Source organism: Pristiophorus japonicus, chromosome 15 (assembly GCF_044704955.1).
Source record: "Pristiophorus japonicus isolate sPriJap1 chromosome 15, sPriJap1.hap1, whole genome shotgun sequence".
NCBI lineage: Eukaryota > Metazoa > Chordata > Chondrichthyes > Pristiophoridae > Pristiophorus > Pristiophorus japonicus.
Genome location: NC_091991.1, coordinates 31,264,459 through 31,288,045, shown reverse-complemented (window position 1 = coordinate 31,288,045; position 23,587 = coordinate 31,264,459).

The following is a 23,587-nucleotide window of genomic DNA, read 5'->3' as shown; positions in this document are numbered from 1 at the left end:
TACCACTGTCGGGGATTCCCAGAGCTGGTGCCGAACACAAAGCCTTTTTCAAACTCAGGAAGGCCTCTTGCTGTTCCTTAGTGAGGGTGATGGCTTCTTTAGAGGCACATTTCCCCTTTAAAATATCATTCAGTGGCTGAGCAAGCTGTGTGAAGGAGTCAATCCAATTTCTGTTCAAGTTACACAATCCCAAAAAAGACCTTAGTTCCTGAATAGTGGTGGGTTTTTTAGCAGCCCGAATGGCTGCAGTTCTATCCTGGGTAAGTTCTCTCTTTCCTTGTGAAATCTTTTGTCCCAGGTATACAACCTCTTCTTGGGATATTTGTGCTTTGTCGATGCTGGCTTTATGTCCTTTCAGTCAAAGGTGGTCCAGCAAAGCTCGTAAATCTTGTTCATGCTGGTCTTCCGTGTTTGAAGCTAGCAGGATATCGTCTACATATTGGATGGCTGTGGATGACAGGGGAGGTAATTCTCGCAAATGGCTTTGTAAAGCCATGTGGAATACCGTAGGGCTGTTGTGGAAACCCTGCGGTAACCGGGTCCACGTATACTGTTGTCCTTGGACCATGAAAACAAACCACTGTCGAACCTCCGGTGCCAGAGGCACTGACCAAAATCCGTTGGCCATATCTGTAACTGAGAAATATTTATGTTCCGGTTTGAGGGCATTAAAAATGGTGGAGGGATCTGCGACCAAAGGAGCTTTTTGATCAATACACTGGTTAGCTTTCCTATAATCGACAGTCAAATGGCAAGTCTCATTAGATTTCTGTACCGGCCACACAGGGCTATTGGAGGAGCTATGCGTTTTAATAAGCACCCCTTGTTTCTCCAATTGCTGAATAACCGGTAAGATTCCCGCGATGGCAGTTGGACTGATGGGATACTGTTTAGTGCATGGAGGCTTGGTCCCGGTAAATGACGCAGGCTCCATCTGGAAGTAGGCCACAATCGTTCTTATCTTTAGCCCATATCGGGTGTTCCTTTAATTCTTCTTTCTTCAAAGTTCTAATTGACCTTGTCACCCGACCATCCTCGAAATGCAACGATGAATCTACTTGGATTAGAACGTCCATTCCCAAAAGGGGTTGATCTACTGGGCCTATCCAGACCGGCGTGGTTAGTTCATGTGGACCCAGCCCTATAAGTACTGGTGTTGTCCTTTTCATTTCCATTTTATGGCCCCCAACTCCACAGGCTGTACGTGCCCTACCATCCAACGGCAAAAAGTCTCCATATTGTAAGGGTAAGCATGTTAATTCCGCCCCTGTGTCTAAAAGACAGTCCACATCCTTATCGCTCACCCTCAGAGTTATATATAGCCCATCTCCCCTCTGTTGTATTAGTGCGAGGAGGGGGGCCAGGGTGGGCTCTAATCGTTATTTGCTATCCCAAGTAACTCCTTCTGTTGTTGTATTGTCAGTCGCTTTAAAGCTTCTATGAGGTCGTTATCTTGTGACCAGCCTGGTTTGTTGGCTGAATTGTATCCCTGACTGCGTCCTCTTTCCCAGCCATGACCTTTCTGGTTTGCCCTGCACGTCTTGGCCCAGCGATCTTCTTTCCCACAATAATGACATTTTCCGGGTAATTTTCCTAATAACTGTTTATCGGAATCCTGGGATTTCCATCCCATAGCCTGTACAGCTCGGACTTTAGCTCCCATATCCCGACCTAATTGGTTACATCGATCCACCAATGCTGCAAAGGTAGTTCCTCTACCATCCCAGTCCGGTAACACTATCTTAAGCATTTTGGACAGTTCTGGCTTTAGACCTGCCACGAAAGCTGCTTTCAGGAGTCCAAACACTTGTTCATCCATTTCCTCATCCGTATTATTCATACCCGAATGTTCTAGCTACGTGCATCTAAACCGCTCGTCATACTCCAGGACCTCCTCTGTTCCTTTCTGTTGACAGGCTGCAATTTTTCCCCAGTCTGTCTTAGTTGGACTGAAGGCTTGCAGCCAGTGTTTAATCGCCTCCCATCCTGCGTCTAATTCTTGCTCATCCTGCCCCAAAGCTTCTTCTACCTTGTCGTGCAATTTTCTTCCCTGTGTTTTTGGCACCATTATGGTCAAAATTTGCACTCCGTCCCAGGGATGAAGTTGATATATATTTTTTAAGCGGTCCAATTGGTCCCACGTTTTCACTCCCACTTTCTTTGGATTGGGCAATTCCTTGGACCATTTATCAATTTTCTCTGGGTCTGCCGGATCATGAAATAAGTATTTTTATACAGCCTCTTCTTCGTTTTTTTGGTTCCGCCCTCATCCGCAGTCTCTTCTGATTTGACTACAACTCGTCTTTTTTTAAACGGGGCAAACCGCACCCCTAATTCTTCATCCTCCGACCCTGTATCGTCGGAGGATTCAGAATCCGTATCTATTCCTCGGTCGTGTCTTCGGGTTTGCGCTTTTAATTTATCCAAACATGGGTACCCTGGGAATTGACCAATACATTTTCCTTTTCCTATTACTGCCTCTTGACCTAATGATTTTTTCCATTCTTTAATTTCACCTTTAAGATCTTTAACTTCCGCTTCCAGCTTTTCAAGTTCAAGCTTTTTCTGTCGCAGCTGTGCACAAACAGCTTGCAATTGATCCTTTATACTGGTCAGTTCTCGATCATGTTGGGAACGCATTATAATTTCATTCCCATAACGGCTAGGGACCATCTAGTTCGCTCTTTATTTCTCATACGGGTCGTTTTTCCCCAGACCCTTTTAATCTCGTCCAAGGACCATTGTCCTTTGGGGGTTCCGTACTTTTATTCGATCTTAATACAGGTTTTAGATAAGTTGAATTGTTGCTCTATGTATTCTTTCAACTGTTCGAAATTAGATCTAGCGAAACTTCAGCTGGTGCTTGTCCACCTTTAACAGTTGTCGGCAATTCTTTGCTCTTATCTCCTGCTGCCATAATACTGATTTATTTACTGGGGTCTCGAGTCGTAGGCTTTCCAGCCGATCAGTGGATCGGTGATTAATTAACTAACTCACCGCCGAAGTTAGACATCTATGGGACCTCGAGCCGACTACCAACCGGAGGGTTCGCAAACCGGAGGCTATCGGAATCGCGTAAAAGGAGAGGCGAATTTAGACTTTTGACCGAGGACTTTTATAAAGAGGAGTCCTTACCTCAGTATGTCGGTCCAATGTCCAAAATTCAGTTTCTTTCCTCAGCGATCGTGTTCGTGACGCCAAAATTGTTAGATCTCTTAATTTCCAATGAAATACGAACTCCGATTGTAGTTTTAATGTCACTTTATTTTAGCCGCAGTAAGAAGCTCTTGGCTTTAAGCCAGGTCTTTGTCCTTCTGAGACCACATGGTCAAAATGGATGTATTTATACCGGGTTCAATTTACAGAAAAGAACTCGCCTTCTTTGACCTTATTGGCTCAATTAATAGTCTTTTAACCTTTTAATTGGCTCGCTACCCAAGGTCCTAAAATGTCAAGTTGATTGATGACTTAATGCAACATGCTCCCACTCACGTAGCATCTCTGACTTGGTGTCTGTGAATTTTCACAGCCTGTCTAAATGCAGCCTGTTTGAATTCTCTATCACCTGTAACCACCAACATACCTTACCACCAGGGGTGCACTTGCAAGAGACAGGTATATAAGGGCAGGTCTCAGGCAAGTGCAGCATTCCAGAGCTGTGAAATAAAGGTGCAGGTCCAGAGTGACCTTGACTTCACTACTTGCCTCATGTGAATCTGTACTGAGGGGACAGGACTTTACATACGGGACAATGCCTCCCTCCATTACTACTTAACAGCAGACTCCGCTATCCGTAGAGATAACACACTATACGGCGTCTCCCTGACAGGGTGCAAAGGGGCGAGATCACAGTGTGCCCCCACCCGGTGGGACAGGGAGAGTTAGATGAGTGTGGTTTTAATCAAACCGATGGATGTGTTTTGGAAATAGTACCTGCCCCTACACATTTTGCTCGGGCCGGGTACGGAGGCAAAGGGAGATACTCCACCACGGAACACTCATATCAGTACAATGTCTTGCAATGCCAGATCCCGCACGAAACTTCTGCTTTATACCCCTAAGACCCGTTACCATAGAGCAAGCCGCATTATCCAAGTTAGACGGCGAGGTACCGAAATTATTGACGCCACCGATCAGCTCCATGATCACCTGCAGGACTATGATGAACCAGAGCTGGCCCCTATTCCCCATTTAGCAGAAGTACTAAGGGAACTAAGACTCAGAGTCGGACAGTCTGTTAAACTCTACCACCAATTAAGGACAAAGATTGAGATACTGGAGAAAGATACTGATACAGAGCTGCTGGACGAGAGTTGGTGGAGAAGGGTTTGGAACTGGGGGATGAATGTAAACATCCACCCTTGGATTCGAATTATATCACATATACTGGTCGGAATACAGCTAGTCCTAGCATTAGCATGGGGAGTCATGGCTTGCTGGTCCTGCAGATATTATGCACAACAACGGAGGTTTAACACCAGAGCTCAGATAAGCAAGGAAATTCACATGATAGGCGAAAGGGGCGAATCGAACTATATTAATTTGATCTAAAACAACTGGAATTCCCGAAATCGCGTGACTGGCCAGCACGTTAAAGCAGGGAGTACCGGGTGGTGCACAGACATAAAATAATATAAATTAGTGTCGGTTTCAGGGGGCTAGGACTAGCCCCTTTACCGAAAGGGGGGAATGTTAGAGAGAGATTTTCCCCCTGGGCAGCGGCACCTGTAGCATAGATGTTAGAACGAAATATGTAATTGTAGTATTAAATGTATGTGTAAAATGTATAAAGATGGCTGCTCGTGGATTAGCAAAACCCCAAGGGATGTCAGCCAGCAGAAAAGAGACTGCGTTCTTAGTTACTGATAACGGCTGTGTTCTCACGCAGAAACAAACTACAGCTCTGCAGATGTTCCCTAGACGAGACGTCCTGGTCCATGTTAGAACAATACAACTCTGTAACAGGACTAAGATAAGGAGACTACCCAAAGACAGCACCCTAGGACAGTAAGATAAGGGAGAGGCCTGGACCATTTCACAAGATCATCATGAGTAACTCTTAGCAACACATCTCTTAGCAACACATGAGGCAATCATGCAGTCACCAATGTTTAGAGACCACTTCTATTGGTCTATTTGAATCTATATGTAATCTATAATCAATATGATTGGATAGTGTCCGGCCGAAATGGGCTGATGTAACTGTAGTAAACTGTTGTAAAACATATAAAAATCCATGAAACCCTTTGTTCGGCAGAGAGAGGTACCTGGACCCACCAGTTGCTTCATCTCCCCACCGGCGTAATAAACTGTTTTGGTGTATGGACCGACCCTGAGTGACGAGTGATTCTTGGAAGGGTACGTTCGCGCTAACAAAAAAAGAACTTTATTCCAAAATAAATTCCACACCTAACTTTTGGAAAATTTCATAATGTTAAAATTGGAAGTAAAGAGTGGAAGAGTGTTCAATTTCCCGCGCCCACATCCTTTACCTCAATGACCGCCACCCAGAGTTAGGTAATGGGTTATTGATTGCAGTTCCTGAAACATCAAATATCTGATCTCAGCTGAGTTGTCTGAGGAGTAAGAAATTGGGACGGTTGGAGGGTAACTTACCTGGCACATCTGCTCCAAGGAAAGCCCGATGCCAACATTAACCCACGGTTAAAATTCTATTGTATCAGGTATTGGAAAAATACCTCAATAGTGTCTGTACTTGATGTAAATTCAAATCCGTCCATGGCCTCGCCCCTCTATATCTCTGTAATCTTCTCCAGCCCCACAACCCGTCAAGTTTTCTGCGCCCTTCCAATTGTGCGCCTCTTGCTATTCCTGTTTTCCATCGCTCCACCATTGGTGGCCGTGTCTTCAGGTGTCTAGGCCCTACGCTCTGGAATTCCCTCCCTAAAGCTTTCCTCCTCTCTCTCCGCCTTTAAGACCTTTCTTAAATCCTACCTCTTTGGCCAAACTTTTGGTCACCTGTCCCAATACCTTTTTATATGGCCCGGTGTCAAATTTAGTTTGATAATGCTCCTGTGAAGCACCTTGGGACGTTTTACCATGTTAACGGTGTTATATAAATACAAGTGGCTGTTGGTGTAAGCTACTTTCTGTGAGACAGAATGCGGTATCGGTGTACAGTTCTACTGAGGGTCAACCTTGAAATTTGATAGACATTAATTCAATATTTTTGTAAAATTACGGATTGGAATATGAAAATATTCTCTCCTCAAAATCTGCTCTAATGAATGAAGGATACGTGTTTTCACCTCTGGGATACTGGTCCAATTAAAAACAAGTGATGTGTGCTGCCATTGAAATTGATGCTGTTAACTGGAGTGACAGCACTGGTCAATGGAGAATTGAGAACCCACCATGTGAAAGGCCAGCGGTGTCTGTGTTACATCAGGAGAATTAGATAATGGATTGTGCATCAGCGTTAGCTTCAGCACTGAGAGGACTAATGTAATACTTGTCCTTTAAGCTGTGCGCATTTTTGGCATAAATTTCCAGCACCAAACTGGAACTGAGCCATTATCAGGAATAATATCCGCTGAGTTCAGTGCTGCATTTACGTTGAAAGATTTAATGACAATGGCTTCCAGAGCGTAAAGTGGATCACAACCTTGGTGTCATATTTGACCCTGAAATGAGCTTCTGACCACATAGCCACAGCATAACACAGACCGCCTATTTCCACCTCCATAACGTTGCCCGTCTCCACCCTTGCCTCAGCTCATTCGCTGCTGAAACCCTCATCCATGCCTTTGTTACCTCGAGACATGACTCTTTCAATGCACTTTTGGCTGGCCTCCCACATTCTACCCTATGTAAACTAGAGGTGATCCAAAGCTTGGTGACCCATGCCCTAACTCGCACCAAGTCCCGCTCACCCATCACCCCTATGCTTGCTGACCTAAATTGGCTCCCGGTTATGCAATTCCTCGATTTCAAAATTCGCATCCTTGTTTCCAAATCCTTCCAGGGCCTTGCCCCTCCCTATCTCTGTAATCTCCATCAGCTCCGCAACCACCCAAAATGTCTGCGCTCCTCAAATTCGGGCTCTTGAGCATCGCTGATTATAATCGTTCGACCATTGGTGGCCCTTGCCTTCAGCTGCCTGAGCCCTAAAGCTCTGGAACTCCCTGCCTAAACCTCTCCACCTCTCTCCCTCTCTTTCCTCCTGCTTAAAACCTTCCTCTTTGACCATACTTTTGGTCAACTGCCCTAATTTCTCCTTATGTGGTTCGGTGTCATATTGATGGAAGATGTCATCGACAGTGCTATCAAACGGCACTTACTCCTTACCAATAACCTGCTCACCGATGCTCAGTTTGGGTTCCACCAGGACCATTCAGCTCCAGACCTCATTACAGCCTTGGTCCAAACATGGACAAAAGAACTGAATTCCAGAGGTGAGGTGAGAGTGACTGTCTTTGACATCGAGGCAGCATTTGACCGAGTGTGGCATCAAGGAGCCCTCGTAAAATTGAAGTCAATGGGAATCAGGGGGAAAATGCTCCATTGGCTGGAGTCATACCTAACAGAAAGGAAGATGGTTGTGATGGTTGGAAGTCAATCATCTCAGCCTCAGGACATCACTGCAGGAGTTCCTCAGGGCAGTGTCCTCGGGTCAACCATCTTCAGCTGCTTCATCAATGATCTTAGCTCCATCATAAGATCAGAAGTGAAAATTTTCGCTGATGATTGCACAGTCTTCAGTGCCATTCACAGCTCCTCAGATAATGAAGCAGTCCATGCCCGTATGCAGCAAGACCTGGACATCAGCCAGGCTTGGGCTGATAAGTGGAAAGTAACATTCGTGCCACGCAATTGCTCGGCAATGACTATCTGCAACAAGAGAGAGTCTAGCCACCTCTCCTTGACATTCAACGGCTTTACCATTGCTGAAACCCCATCATCAACAGCCTGGGGGATCATCGTTAACTCGAAGCTTAACTGGACCAGCCATATAAACACTGTGGCTACAAGAGCAGGTCAGAGGTTAGGTATTCTGCTGCGAGTGACTCACCAAAGCCTTTCCACCATCTACAAGGCACAAGTCGGGAGTGTGATGGAACACTCTTCACTTGCCTGGATGAGTGCAGCTCCAACAACACTCAAGAAGCTCGACACCATCCAGGACAAAGCAGCTTGCTTGATTGGCACCCCATCCACCACCTTAAACATTCACTCACTCCACCACCGGCGCATCGTGGATGCACTGCAGCAACTTGCCAAGGCTTCTTCAAAAGCTCCTCCCAAACCCGCGACCTTTACAAACTAGAAGGATAAGGGCAGCAGGTGCAGGAGAACACCATCACCTCCACGTTCCCCTCCATGTCACACATCACCCTGACTTGGAAATATATCACCATTCCTTCATCGTTACTTGATCAAAATTCTGGAACTCCCTCCCCAGCAGCCCTGTGGGAGCACCTTCACCGCATGGACTACAGCGATTCAAGAATGTGGCTCACCACCACCTTCTTAAGGGCAATTAGGAATGGGCAATAAATGTCAGCCTTGCCAGTGACTCCCACATTCCAGGAACAAATTTAAAAAAAAGGAAATCTACCATCATTCACAGCTGTAACCAAGGGAACCAATTCGGGCTCTCCTGCACTGCAGCAATCATTAAACATGGAAATATGTTCCTAACAATTGTACAACAGCAGCAACAACAACAACTTGTATTTATATAGCGCCTTTAACATAGTACAATGTCACAAGGTGCTTCACAGGAGCGTTGGCAAAAAACATATGACTCCGAACCACATAAGGAGATATTAGGGCAGATCACCAAAAACTTGGTCAAAGAGGTAGGTTTTAAGGAGCATCTTAAAGGAGGAAAGAGAGATAGAGAGGTGGAGAGGTTTCGGCAGGGAATTCCAGAGCTTTGACCCCGGGCTGTTGAAGGCATGTCCACCAATGGTGCAGCGATTAAAATACAGTTAAAATATGGTTCCAAACTGTTTGACTATTGTGGACAATCCTGCACCAGTTCACTATGCGGCTGGTGATCTGGGTATTAACTCACCTGAGACATGGGGGAGGGGTTGAAATTTCTCCAGTCCTAACCTTCATCGTTTAAACGGTGCGCAGTGAACACTTGTATTTGAAAACATATCTTACTTGTTTACTTACTATTAATGGAAAAATGAAAATCCAAACAGAACATTGTCTTAAGTTAGGAATTGTAACAATATGGTCAGAACTCTCTGCCACCAACTCTGAGGCAGGTAAATGTGTCAAGAAATCCAAACTTGAAATGTTCACCAGCAGGGGGATATCTTTCTTTGCAGTCTGAAGCTGTATTACAATACTCTCCAAATCACGTCATAGGAACATAGGAACAGGAGTAGGTCATTTCGCCCTTCGACCTAACTCCATATACCCGCTGTAATGTATTTGCTTCATGGGTTCTTTGCATAAGAATTCATAACAACACACTGCTATTAAGAACTAGTAGGTTTATTAACAAAAGTTTAACAATCGCACTACACATTACCAGTTCATCCACAAGGCTCACAACTGCACATCTCATCGTGGATAACCTAGACCGAACTGAGTGGGGTTTTATTGAGGCTTGCGAACATCACGTGATTGGCTAAGCCACTCACAATGCAACTGCTCTAAAAACCTGTGAGCATACTCACAGGTGCATACATTATAACTGCCTTTGCCCCATATATCTTAATACCTTTGGTTAATAAAAAAAATCTATCAATCTCAGATTTAAAATGAACAGTTACCCAAACTGTTATTTGCAGAAGAGAGTTCCAAACTTCTACCATCCTTTGTGTGTAGAAATGTTTCCGAATTTCACTCCTGAAAGACCTGGCTCTAAATTTTAGGCTACTCTCCCTGGTCCTAGATTCCCAACCAGCGGAAAATGTTTCTCTCCATCTACCCTATCAGTTCTCCTTAATATCTTGAAAACTTCAACCGAATCACCTCTTAACAGTCTAAATTTCAGGGAATACACCCCTAGTTTGTGTAATCTCGCTGCACGGGGCGGGGCCTGTTTCCATAGTGTGAGGGGATACCCGAAATGAAAAAAATGCTTTTTAAACAATTATGTGACATCCAGGAACATTAAAAGCTTTAATGAGAAGCAACCCTAGTGTATGTTGAAGAGGCAGGTTTAAAATAAATAACATTTACATTTCATAACTTTCTGCACAGGGCACAGTATATGCTTAGAATGTGGGAATTATGAGCAATGAATTGGATTCCCACGATAAAAATTCAATCGGTAATGTATTTTAAAGGCTGTAGTAACGAAGTCATGCAGTAATGTAAATGAATGAACGACAATTTGGGCTACCCATTAGCGCCCGAATGCCGTACTGTTAGTGCCGGCTGCGAGCTTCACTGGTGGTTTAGTGGTGGCGCTATCGGTTAGCGTTGCACTCTCTAGTGCCACCCACTTGGTGACGTCGTGAGTGTGCAACGCCACATTAGCGCCGCGATCCCGAACTTCACTCCTTTCACTTGCCGTAGCGCCTGGTGCTATCACCGTGGTAGCTCCCGGGGCGATATTATGAAGCAGGAGCAGGTGGGTGTTCAGTGTCAAATCTTTTAACATTGCTGTGATTCTGTGAGGTCCGGCATACTGCTATTGATGTTTACAATGCTCCCTTCAACTTTCTCTCAGTTTTCGGGTGGTCCAACTGACCTCCCCCTTTAGGCGCTATGATGCCAGTTTCCTAGCGCCCAGACCTACGTTATCCCTGCAGCACAACCACCTCGTAGCTCCGTAAGAGTAGCGTGGAACACATCCCTAGCGCTCCACTCCCCTCTTGGGGCGCTAATAGTGAATATCCTGACTGGAGGCGGTAAACATCACCCAGCGTTAAAGTTAGCGTCCAGTCAGTGTCACCACCTCAAACCAGGCTATAACCAATTTCTAGTCCAATCTGTTTCCTGATTGGAGGACCAGGCCCACATGATTCCCAGGTGCGCTTCTGCACAGGCCCGCCCCTGGGATCCGTGGGCCGTTATGCTACCAGCCGCCTTGCAGTGTCAGAGCGCAGGTTTATGCAGAAGCGCCCCCATCAGGTAGGTGCGTGTTATTTTCGCAGGCCCGCTGCATACTCCGGAGCTGCGCTGCTGACCACAATTTTCGTCCCATTAATTTTTTTTTAAAAGGGTTTATGCTTTACACATTCAATGAGCAGTCTAACTCAAAGGCCAGTCACGCACTATTGTTACTTTTGATTATACGTTGCCTCATCCGATTTACACCGTGTGACACCATGTAGTTCTGGACCCCACATTTTCACTGTGACCTTGTATATGTACGTTAACGCATGTTGTATATGCACGTTAAAATGATTACATTCATTTTATGCCCAATCCTGGCATGTTGTGTCACCCAACCGATGCTGGCCTGACTTTTTAGTGCTGATGATAGGCATGCATTCACTGTCAGCCAGTAGGTAGTGCCATCGCCTCTGAGTCAGAAGGTTGTGGGTTTAAGTCCCACTCCGGAGACTTGAGCGCAAAGATCTAGACTGCCACTCCAGAGCAGTGCTGAGGGAGTGCTGCATTGTTGGAGGTGCCATTTTTTGGATGAGACGTTAAACCGAGGTCCCGTCTACTGTGTCAGGTGGATGTAAAAAATCCCATGACACTATTTCAAAGAAGAGCAGGGAAGTTATCCCGGATGTCCTGGCCAATATTTACCCCTCAATCATCATCACAGAAACAGATTATCTGGTCATTATCACATTGGTGTTGGTGGGAGCTACACTGTAGTATAGCTCCCACCCGATTTTCATATCTCTTGATGCCCCTAGGCTCCAAAAATCTATCTATCTCAGCCTTGAATATATTCTGAGACTCAGCATCCACAGCCCTCTGGGGCAGATAATCCCAAAGATTCACAACCCTCTGAGTGAAAAAGATTCATTCTCATTTCTGTCTTAAATGGCCTATCCCTTATCCTGAGACTGTGCCCCCTAGTTCTAGACACTCCAACCTGGGGAAACAACCTCTCACCATTTGCCCTGTCAATCCCCTTCTGAATCTTGTATGTTTCAATGAGATCACCTCTCATTCTTTTAAACTCCAGAGAGTATTGGCCCATTCCAAACAATCTCTCATCATAAGACAACCCTCTCATCCCAGGAATCAATCTAATGAATCTTTGTTGCACCACCTCCAAGGCAAGTATATCCTTCCTGAGATAAGGAGACCAAAACAATGCACAGTACTCCAGGTGTGGTCTTACCAAGGCCCTGTACAATTGTAGCAAGATTTCCTTACTTTTATACTCCAACACCCTTGCAATAAAGGACAACATGCCATTTGCTCTCCTTATTGCTTGCTGTACCTGCACGCTAGCTTTCTGTGTTTCTTGCAAAAGGACACCCAAATCTCTATGAATTATAATAAGTACTTCATTATTTTGTCAACAGGTTTCTTTTTTTCTACACAGAAACTGGCCCAAACCTTTGTGACAATAACATGATGAAGCACTAACGTCAATGATGGGACCATTGCATGCAACTTACATCCTATGATAGATTGACTTGAGAACTCAGAAACAAATTATAGTCTAATTTCATGAGAGGGATGCATATTAGATCCCACAAATCTTCATCATATTCTGCTGACATTATTCCTTGACTAAGTATAGAATTGAAATAATAAGTTTCAGATGTAAACATTTGGTTAACATGAATAAGATTGACGTGGGAAATGTGGATTGAATTGGGTAACGCCACTGTGAACCTTTCTTTTCCCCTCACATTCTCATCTGTTCTCCATTATAAAATCATCTCCACAAAGTATTAAAAAAAAATTTCATGGCAATGGTAACATTACATGTGATGTAAATTAGAGCAAGATATCGAGTGACAGAACAGAGTCAACAGACAAGCAAGATATGAGATAAGAAATTACATTTCAAACATTGGCTGGCAGATTAGTTACATGTTTTTACCATATATGAACTCCCAATGTACTAAACAAGTACCTATCCCAATTAACACCTGGCAAAGCATGCTGAAATATGCCATTTGTACCATGTAGAGATTGCTTAAAGAACTGCGATCCAGAAAAACTCACAAATTGTACGCCTCTCCACCACCCAAAAGGGGCAAGTCAGGAGTGTGATGGAATACTCTCCACTTGCCAGAATTGTACAGCTCCAAGAAGTTTGACACCATCCAGGACAAAGCAGTCCGCTTGATCAACAGGACATCCATCACCTTCAGCATCCACTCCCTCCACCACCGGCGCACCGTGGCTGTTGTGTGTACTGCCTACATAATGCACTGCAGCACCTCGCCAAACCTGCACCATCCATTCCCTCCACCAAGAAGGACAGGACCACCTCCCAGTTCCCCTCCAGGTCACGCACCATTCTGACTTGGACATGTATTGCCGTTCCTTCATCGCCGCTGGTTCAAAATCAGGCACTGAAACTTTTTGTTGTTGTTTTTCATTTTGAAAAGAAATGCGTTTTATTTAAATTTTAAACAGGCACCCGATTTAAAGAAATTTGAACGGTGCCTTTTTCTAGAATATTCTTTGAAGCAACAATTGTTTGGGGCGGGGGGAGGGGGGGTGGTGCGGGGGGTGGGAATGGGTTGCCATCCAGCTGCCAAGAGGCGGATTGGCAATTTACATATTATAATAAGGCCTGAAGCCTCTACTTTAACCTGCTTTGCTGCTTTTACTGCTCAGGATTCCCGGTGGCTGCAAATAAGGCGGCTTCAGCCTCGGGAAGCAACATTTGAGGGCCGGGAGGAACAGGAGTGCTTCCTCCTGGCGCCCCCCCCCAAGCTCCCCCACTATCAGCCTGGCCCTCCCTAGGGTCGGGGATTGGACTCCACCCCCCGGGTCTGTAACATCAGCATCCAACCCTGGGGATCACGACTCAGCCCCGGGCTTGAAACACTACCCGGCACCCCCCACATCCTGGGCCCAGCACTTACCTGTTGCTGCAGCCTCCTTCTCCGAGTTCCCTGTACGACTGGAAGCTAATCTGTCGATCAGGCTGACTTCCAGGCGGGGAACCGGCTCCTGACGTCACCGCATGCACCACAGCGTGCCGGGAAACCCGAACTTCCGGGTTTGCCGCCATCTCCCAGGTCCCCCCGCACCATGCGGGTGGGATCTGGTAAAATGTGTGAATGTATACATCTCCTAGATTTCCAGATTGTGTGTTTTTTCTCTCATCAGCTGGACCTCAATGGGTAGCGCTCTTGCCTCGGAGTCAGAAACTGGGGTGTGAAGTCCCACTCCAGAGGCTTGAGCACAAAATCCTGGCTGACACTCCCAGTACAGATGTCTTTCGGATGGAACGTTAAACCTGTCTCCACTTTTGGGCGGATGTATAAGATCCAATGGCACTATTTACAATCTATATTAATGACTTGGAAGAAGGGATTGAGTGTAACGTAGTCAAATTTGCTGACAATACAAAGATGAGAGGAAAAGCAATGTGTGAGGAGGACACAAAAAATCTGCAAAAGAACATAGACAGGCTAAGTGAGTGGGCAAAAATTTAGCAGATGGAGTATAATGTTGGAAAGTGTGAGGTCATGCACTTTGGCAGAAAAAAAATCAAAGAGCAATTAATTATTTAAATGGAGAAAGATTGCAAAGTGCCACAGTACAATGGGATCTGGGGTACTTGTGCATGAAACACAAAAGGATAGTATGCAGGTACAGCAAGTGATCAGGAAGGCCAATGGTATCTTGGCCTTTATTGCAAAATGGATGGAGTTTAAAAGTAGGGAAGTCTTTCTATAGCTATATAAGGTATTGGTGAGGCCACACCTGGAATACTGTGTGCAGTTTTGGTTTCCATATTTACGAAAGGATATACTTGCTTTGGAGGCAGTTCAGAGAAGGTTCATTAGGTTGATTCCAGGGATGAGGGGATTGACTTATGAGGAAAGGTTGAGTAGGTTGGGCCTCTACTCATTGGAATTCAGAAGAATGAGAGGTGATCTTATCGAAACGTATAAGATTATGAAGGGGCTGGACAAGGTGGATGCAGAGAGGATATTTCCACTGATGGGGGAGACTAGAACTAGAGGGCATGATCTTAGAATAAGGGGCCGCTCATTTAAAACAGAGATGAGGAGAAATTTCTTCTCTCAGAGGGTTATAAATCTATGGAATTTGCTGCCTCAGAGAGCTGTGGAAGCTGGGACATTGAATAAATTTAAGACAGAAATAGACAGTTTCTTAAATGATAAGGGAATAAGGGGTTATGGGGAGTGGGCGGGGAAGAGGAGCTGAGTCCATGATCAGATCAGCGATGATCTTATTGAATGGCGATGCAGGCTCGAGGGGCCGTATGGCCTACTCCTGTTCCTATTTCTTATGTTCTTATTTCGAAGAAGAGCAGTGGAGATCTCCCTGCCATTTTGCCCGATATTTATCCATCAACTAACATCACTAAAAAAAAACCAGATCATCTGGTCATTATCACGGTGCTGTTTGTGGGAGCATTCTGTGCGCAAATTGGCTGCCGCGCTTCCTACATTACAACAGCGACTACACTTCAAAAGTACTTCATTGGTTGCAAAGAGCTTTGGGGTGTCCTGAGGTTGTGAAATGTGCTTTATAAGTGCACGTTCTTTCTACGGTGGAGATCTGATTGATTGGTGCTGACTCCTCCACACTGCTGCTTGTTGTTTTAACTGGCAGAAAAAACAAGGAATTGAAATTACAGCTTGTGGTACCTGAGGTATGAGCCACATGATGGAACTTGCAGATTTCAGCAGTTTGATGAAACAGACTTTAAGCAAGCTAATACGTATTGATGTGTGAAATTGAAATTTCTTTCTTTTTAATCTTCATTACATCAAAGGTTAAGACTGCAGAATAGTATAATTTTCTGCAAAAGGACTTGGGGCTAGATTTTCCACTTTTTTTGCATGCATAACGCCCACTTAACGTCCATTTTAACGCTGAAATGACGTATAATGCCCAGATGTCGCCCATTTAGCCACAAAATGGAAACTGACGGGCATTTTTCGGACACTTATCGCCGAGCGTTACTTTCCCCATGTGCGTAACGCCGGGAAAAAGTAATACCGCCCGCCCACTTTTTTGGGGTGGCATCATCAGAATGGGCGAAATCAACGCCCATAATATCGCCCAGCGTTACTTTCGTCACGTAATTAACGCTGAGATTTAATGATACCGACCGCCCACTTTTTTTTGTCGTAAAGATCACATTTGGCGAAACTAACGCCCAGGAGATCGGCCAGCGTCACTTTCACCACCTCGCACACATATCGCCCACAATATCGCTCGCCCAAAAAGCAGCCCGGAAAAGGTGGAACTGTTTTGAACGAATCACAGCGGTATGGGCGCCATTTTTAACATCGCAGGTCGCTTCATTGAAAAGGCTGCTTCAACTTCGGGGGAGTTTGGATTGACTCTGGAGTTCTTCTCAGGTGAAGTGACCATCTCAACAGACTCTGGACTATTGGGGTATACTATTTTAGTGACAAAATTATTGCTTTTTATCAATCGCTATTATACTTTTATTGCAATGGGGCCAGCCATTTCTCAGCCTGCATCGATTAAATCGCAGATGCTGCAGAGTGCAAATGGCTCAATGTGTGATGCACATCATTATGTGCCCAATTTAAGACGTGCAAGAATGAGGAGGAGGTCCAGACTATACACACCCCACATTTACAGGGAAAATAGGTCTTATCTCGTCGTGTTCAAGCACACCTGCCTTTGGAGACTACGCTTCCACAAGGTGGTGATCAATGAAATATGTGAGTTCATCAGGCCACATATGCAGCCTGCCATTAGGACATCAGTGTCGGTTGACGTCAAGGTCACCGCGGCACTGCCTTTCTACGCATCCGGTTCCTTTCAGGATTCCGAGGTCGAGATTTCCCCTCTGTCTCACCATGCCACCCATCGCTGCATTAGACAGGTCACTGAGGCCCTGTACGTGCGAAGGATGGACTTTATCAGCTTCCCCATGACCACGGAGGCTCAGACTGACTGGGCTGGAACATTCTACTGCATTGCTAAGTTCCCCAGGGTGCAGGGAACAATACAGTGCACTCACATCTCAGGACCCAGAGCTTTTTCACAATAGAAAAGAATTTCACTCCCTGAAGGTCCAACATGTTGTCGACCACAACCAGATCATAATGGCAGTGAATGCCAAATGTCCGAGCACCTTCGATGAGGCTCACATCCTGCGTGAGAGCGCTGTCTCTGACATGTTTACGAGTCAGCCACAAGGACAATGCTGGATGCTTGGTGACAACCGATATGGCCTAGCCATCTGGTTGATGACCTCCCTGCGTGACACCCACACTGAGGCCGAGAAGCGATACAACCAGAGCCACAGAGACACATGCAATGTGGTCCAGAAAACAATAACTGTGCTTAAGCAGCGCTTCAGATGCCTGGACCACTCAGGAGGGGAGCTACAATACAACCCTGAGCAAGTAGCTAAATTCGTGGTTGTGCGCTCCATGCTGCACAACCTGTCTATCAGGAGGGGCCAAGAATTGCCAGAAGGAACTGATGGTCCACCTCAGAAGAGAGAGGAAAAGGAGGATAAGGGGCTGGATGCTGACCTAGGGCCAGACAATCAGGCTGGCTATGCAAACATGCCCACGTCTCCCTCCAGACCGCAGGAAAGGGCCCGTGGTGGCTACATAGCTGCAAGACTCTAACATGAGGAGCTGATATCTGAACGATTTGCCTGAAAAAACGTTGCAGTGTGATATGTTCTTACTATACAGCATAAATGCACACGAGGCCCATACTTGAGAGAAGGTCACTCTGTGACCAGTTACCTTTATTACCAAGACCTCAAGTGATGAAGGTAGGTGGAGCTTCCCCTTTTATACCTGAAATTCCAGGTTAGGAGTGTCTCCCACAGGTTCACCCCCTTGTGGTCAATGTTCTCAAGGTGTACAACTTAGGTCAGCTTATACATGGGTGACAATGATAGCTGAATACAACATGACATCACCTCCTTCCAAAGTCTTATTGGGATCACAGGTTAAGTCTCTCTGGCGGTTTATGCTCCCTTGTAGAGCGCTTGAGTTGGGGCTCTGGTTGTTGGGCGCTAGCCTGAGTGTCTACTGTTTGTGGTGCCTCAGGCCTGTCCGGACTGCCCACAGTGACTGGGCTCTCCTCCACTTGGTTCCGGTGTTCAGTCACCTGCGGTGGAGTAAACTCTACATCGTGTTCTTCCTCTGCTTCTTCTATGGGGTTGCTGAACCTCCTTTTAGTTTGATCCATGTGTTTGCGGCAGATTTGTCCATTGGTAAGTTTAACTACCAAAACCCTATTCCCCTCTTTGGCAATCACGGTGCCTGCAAGCCATTTGGGCCCTGCAGCGTAATTAGGGACAAAGACAGGGTCATTGACATCAATACATCGCGCCCTCGCATTCCTGTCATGGTAGTCACATTGTAACTGATGCCTGCTCTCAACAATTTCTTTCATAGTAGGGTGTATAAGGGATAACCTGGTTTTGTGCGTCCTTTTCATTAGCAGCTCTGCGGGTGGAACCTCTGTGAGCGAGTGTGGTCGGGATCTATTGGCCAACAGGAGGCGTGATAAGCGTCTTTGTAGGGAACCCCCTTGGATTCTGAGCATCCCCTGTTTGATTATCTGCAATGCTCGTTCCGCCTGGCCGTTTGGGGCCGGCTTGAACGGTGCCGTTCTGACATGGTTAATTCCATTGCCTGCCATGAAGTCCTGGAATTCAGTGCTTCTGAAGCACGGCCATTGTCGCTGACCAAGACATCCGGTAGACCATGGGCGGCGAACATTGCCCGTAGACTTTCTACCGTGGCAGAGGATATGCTTGAATTTAAAATGGCACACTCAATCCACTTGGAGTAGGTGTCTACTACAACCAAAAACATATTTCCCATGAAAGGACCTGCGTAGTCCACATGGATGACCATGGCTTGGCGGGCCAGGACCAGGTGCTAAGGGGGTCTTCCCTGGGTGCGTTGGCCAGCTGAGCACACGTGTTTCACCTACAAACACAAAGTTCCAGGTCTGCATCTATCCCTGGCCACCAAATGTGTGACCTGGCAATTGCCTTCATTATGACAATGCCCAGGTTCTCATTGTGAAGTTTTCTGATAAACACCTCTCTGCCCCTCTGGGGCATAACTACTCGGTTTCCCCACAGTAGACAATCGGCCTGAATCGAGAGTTCATCCTTGCGCCTATGAAATGGTTTAAATTCCTCAGGGCATGCCCCGTATGTGGCTGCCCAGTCCCCATTCAGGGCACATTTCTTAACTAAAGACAGTAGCGGGTCTTTATTTGTCTAGACTTTAATCTGACGGGCTGTCACAGGTGAGCCTTCGCTTTCGAAAGCTTCAACAGCCATGACCATCTCAGCATCATGCTCAGTTGCCCCCTCAGTGGTGGCTAGTAGGAGTCTGCTGTGTGCATCGGCACAGTTTTCAGTGCCCAGTCTGTGCCGAATTGTGTAGTCATAGGCGGCTAACCTAAGTGCCCACCTCTGTATGTGGGCTGATACATTCGCATTTATGGCCTTGTTGTCGGCCAAAAGGGACCTTACGGGTTTGTGATCTGTCTCCAGCTCAAATTTCCTGCCAAACAGGTACTGGTGCATTTTTTTAACTGCATATACACATGCTAGCGCTTCCTTTTCTATCATCCTGTAGCCCCTTTGCCTGGGACAGACTTCTGGAGGCATAAGCTATTGGCTGTAACTGACCATTGGCATTCATATGCTGCAACACATACCCGACCCCATAGGACGACGCATCACACGTTAGAACAAGTTTCTTACATGGGTCATATAACGTTAACAGTTTGTTGGAGCATAACAAGTTGCGTGCTCTATCAAAAGCCCTTTCCTAGCTGTCACCCCAGATCCAATCGCGACCTTTGCGTAGGAGCACATGTAGCGGCTCTAACAGTGTGCTCAATTTGGGAAGAAAGTTACCAAAATAGTTCAGAAGCCCCAGGAACGAACACAGCTCCGTCGTGTTACGGGGTCTGGGTGCTCTCTGGATCGCTTCCGTTTTGGACGCAGTGGGTCTGATCCCGTCTGCTGCTATGCTCATCCCCAAGAATTCTACCTCTGGGGCTAAGAAGACGCACTTCGCCTTTTTCAGTCGCAGCCCTACCCGATCCAGTCTGCGTAGCAACTCCTCCAGGTTGTGGAGGTGTTCTTCAGTATCGCGACCCATGATGAGGATGTCGTCTTGAAAAACCACCGTCCTTGGAATCGACTTGAGGAGGCTTTCCATATTTCGCTGAAAGATCACGGCGGCCGAACGAATCCCAAACAGACATCTGTTATACTCAAACAGCTCTTTTTGTGTCATGATGGTGGTCAGCTTCTTCGACTCACTCGCCAGCTCCTGGGTCATGTAAGCTGAGGTCAGGTCAGGTCCAATTTTGAAAAATGTTTGCCACCGGCTAACATCGCAAAGAGGTCCTCCGCTCTCAGCAGCAGGTACTGGTCTTGGAGTGACACCCGATTGATGGTGGCCTTGTAATCGCCACATATCCTGACCGACCCATCCGCCTTGAGCACCGGCACGATCGGGCTCGCCCAGTCACTGAATTCAACTGGCGAGATGGTGCCTTCCCTCAGCAGGTGGTACAATTCGCCTTCTATCTTTTCCCGCATCACGTACGGCATCGCTCTGGCCTTGTGGTGTACTGGCCTGACGTCCGGGTTTATGTGAATCACTACTTTGGCCCCCATGAAAGTGCAGATGCCGGGTTGAAATAATGTCAAATTTGTCCAGGACCTGTGCGCATGATACTCGCTCCACAGAAGAAATTGCATTGACATCGCCCCATTTCCAGTTCATGACAGCAAGCCAACTCCTCCCCAGTAGTGCGGGACCGTCCCCCGGGACAATCCAGAGTGGCAACCTGTTCTCCGAATCTTTGTGGGTCACGACTACCGTGGCGCTGCCTAGCACCGGAATGACCTGCTTTGTATATGTCCATAGCTTTGCGTCAATCGGCAATAATTTTGGCCTCCTGGCCTTGGACACCCACAACCTTTCGATGTGTTTGATACTCATCAGGGACTGGCTGGCCCCTGTGTCTAGCTCCATTGACACTGGGATGCCATTGAGGAGCACTTTCATCATTATCGGTGGCGTCCTGGTATGTGAACTGTATATATGCTCCACATGAACTCGCTGAACTTCAGCTTCCAGCGATTTCCCGCGGTATTCATTTGGCTTCGTAGGGCTTACATTAGGCCCATCCTCCTCGTACATCAACCTGGCTGCAGGCTTCCTGCACATACACACCAAGTGATCGCTGACGTTGCAGCTTCTGCAGGTATATTGCTGATACCTGCAAGCTCTGGCTGGGTGTTTGCCTCCACACCTCCAGCTTGAGCTGGAGGCCCCATTGTTGGAAACAAAAAATCCATTACCAGTCGATCGTCTCTGACTGTCTCTGTAACTGTCCTTAAACGCACCATTGACAGGTGTTGATGGCCCCATCACTGGCCGCATTGTCCATTGCGATGGCATGAATCGCTGTTCAGCTAGCCATTGTCTCTGTTGAATTCCCCCTTTGGATTCGACTACATGCTGGGTCATGTCCGATTGCCCTTGTCTGCCTGGAGAACTGTGTGCTGCGTTAACAATGTTGACTCCCTGGTCGTTTGCTGCATTTGAGCCAAGATTTTTGTCATACATCATTCTGGTCTCTTCCTCCCCTGAGATAAATATCTGGAGTATCAGAGCCGCCGCTTCCAAGGTCAAGTCATTGGTCTCAATCAGTCTCCTGAAAACCCCAGCGTACCCGATGCCCTCAATAAAAAAGTCTCACAGAATCTCCGCTCTGCATTCATCTGGGAACTTACATAGGCTCGCCAGTCGCCGGAGATCTGCCACGAAGTCAGGAACGCTTTGACCTTCTCGCCGCCGGTGCGTGTAAAACTGGTGTCTCGCCATGTGCATGTTGCTCGCCGGTTTAAGGTGTTCTCCGATCAACTTACTGAGCTCTTCGAACGTCTTGTCCATGGCTTCTCTGGCGCTAGAAGGTCCTTCATCAGGGAGTACGTTCTGGATCCACAAACCGTCAGGAGATGAGCCCTGCGTTTGTCAGCCGAATCCTGTCCCAACCATTCCTTAGTGACAAAACTTTGCTGTAGTCTCTCAATAAAGTCGTCCCAATTATCACCAACACAGTACCTCTCTTCTGTGCTGCTTGTGGCCATGCTCGCGTGGTTTAAATCCCAGTTTCTCGTCGCCAATGATATGTCCTTACTATACAGTATAAATGCACACGAGGCCCATACTTGAGAGAAGGTCACTCTGTGACCAGTTACCTTTATTACCAAGACCTCAAGTGATGAAGGTAGGTGGAGCTTTCCCTTTTATACCTGAAAGTCCAGGTTAGGAGTGTCTCCCACAAGTTCACCCCCTTGTGGTCAATGTTCTCAAGGTGTACAATTTAGGTCAGCTTATAGGTTCGAAAATCCAGGGCCGCATTTGAAACACCGTAAGGACAAGAAAACTAACATGGGATCATTCCATACACTAAATGAACATTTTTAGCCAAGTAAAAGCAGGCTGGGAAACGTGTGGGTGGATACAGACATTGTGGAGTCTGGCTCACAAGCGAGACAGAAGCACTGGCCAATGGGGGAAAAGTGCATTCTGGCAGGCCAATCAGGGGTCGAGTCGGGCCTGAAGTGGGGAAATCTTCAACCAATAAGGACTCCCCGGCCCAGTTTGAAAATGACTCCCCCCCCCCCCCCCACCCCCCAAATCAAATTACGAATGTGGGCCATTATCTACCTAATTAATATGGACAATAGCTCTGAATCAAAACTATGAATCACTGCAGGAATGGCGCACTGACTCCCAGGACTATAACAAAGGACCCACAGACTTTTGGGCACCTATGTGCCCTGTAACAATACCCTGGTCCTCACACCTGCATGTACCTGTGACATCTTCTGATTAAATATTCAAAGCCATCTCCCCGCCCAAACTTACACAATGGACCACCCACTGGGTTTGAGCGCGAAAAGACCAGAACTGAATTGAATACAAATATAGGACACAGAACCAGCAGAAAAGAGTAGTGGAGAAAACAGTGGTGGAGAAAGACAGTTGTGGAGAAAGACAGTTGTGGAGAAAAGCAGTTGTGGAAAAAGGGAGTTGTGGACCAAAAAGGAGCTGAGAGAGTTTTGCAAACTTTGATTTTGGTTGAGACTAAAAACCCACGAGCCAACCTCCTGGTTGGTAATTGGCAGCAGGTGCTGCTGTTAGCCCTGAACACACTGGACAGGGTGAGAATAGCTGAAGCATCAGGCTGGGGCACGCAGAGCTGTGCAGACCTGGACACCTGGTTCAATAACCTGGATTCACAGCTGTAGTCTGACGATAACCGAGAGGCAGATAGAAGAAACCGACGCAACATCGAAGAGGAAAACCGAACAACAACATAAAACCCACCCCAGAGGGACCCCGAGCTGAAATAAGTACTTCAGAACCCCGGAGTTGATAGGATTGTGAATATAGCCCAAACCCCCTCACAGACTTAATTTAGGATAGGAATTGGTAGGAAGGGTGGGAGTGGGAGGTATGGT